Source organism: Branchiostoma floridae, chromosome 11 (assembly GCF_000003815.2).
Source record: "Branchiostoma floridae strain S238N-H82 chromosome 11, Bfl_VNyyK, whole genome shotgun sequence".
NCBI classification, from domain to species: Eukaryota; Metazoa; Chordata; class Leptocardii; order Amphioxiformes; family Branchiostomatidae; genus Branchiostoma; species Branchiostoma floridae.
The window spans coordinates 14,598,005-14,599,026 of NC_049989.1; the positions used below are offsets into that span (position 1 = coordinate 14,598,005).

Below are 1,022 nucleotides of genomic sequence, written 5' to 3' on the forward strand. Positions count from 1 at the left end.
CTCGTACACGTTCACACCCAGGGCATCCACCCCTAACCACAGGTCTGTGTCCTTCTTATTCTGTAATAAAAACACAAACCATGAGTTTGGGACTGAACAAGGTTCTCCCCAGAATTTTCTTACAGCATATATATAGGGGGCACCTTAACACAGCAAAGCCACATGGCAAGCATGAGTCTTGCAGGGTTGGACAACTTAACTGGTCCAAGTGGAAGTGCAGATCGGACAAGCCCATGTTCTACCCCACTTGCCCAAGTAAGATTTTTCATTGAGTGAGATTTTGATTCAACTTGAAAGTTCATACTTTTTATAGACATGGCATCAAGCATTAGCTACACAGTAGAATAGAGCCAATGATAAAAGAATCCCCTTATAGAAGAAAATTCATATAATAGAAGAAAATGTCATTAAATTTAGGGCAAGTGAAAAGTCGGTGCAACCTGCATGAACTTACATTGACAAATACTGTAGAAAGCACATATCATTTCAACTTCAATAAACTTCAATTTACCAATCAAAAATGGCTTATTATCAAACATGCCAATAGCACGGCTACATGCAGCCAACAACAGCCCTCCCCATTACATACAAGCTCAGAATGTTTCAATACCAATACATCATGATGATGACATATCTCCTCTCATTGGTCAGCTAAAATCTTATCAAATGTTAAGAGCCAATAGGCAGCTAGCTGCCTATTGGCTCTTAACAGAGAGTATGGGAGATTTCAAGACCTTGATGTGGAAGTAGTTGACCCCATACATCTCCAGGTCCTGTGCTATCTTCAGGTACTCCATCTCTGCTTCATCCCTGCAATAACAGACAACAAAAGACTTACAGGTAAGATGCAATGCCTCGATTAGAAAGACCCCAAATCATCTTAGGAAATTGGACAACTACCTGTATAAGGCAACCATACTAAATGTAAGAACTTTAGACCTATGAATGAGGGCATCTAGGCCTTGAACATACAATTGGTTTGTTACACCAAAAGGACCGTAATATTATGGAGGATGACCCCT

At 40.2% G+C, this 1,022-nt stretch overlaps 1 protein-coding gene across 1 annotated transcript in view; it reads right to left on the bottom strand.

The window, feature by feature from the left end:
• The window catches only part of LOC118425549 (merlin-like), a gene marked incomplete at its 3' end in the record, with an annotated part of 9,476 nt that overhangs the window by 6,592 nt on the left and 1,862 nt on the right, over positions 1–1,022 (bottom strand).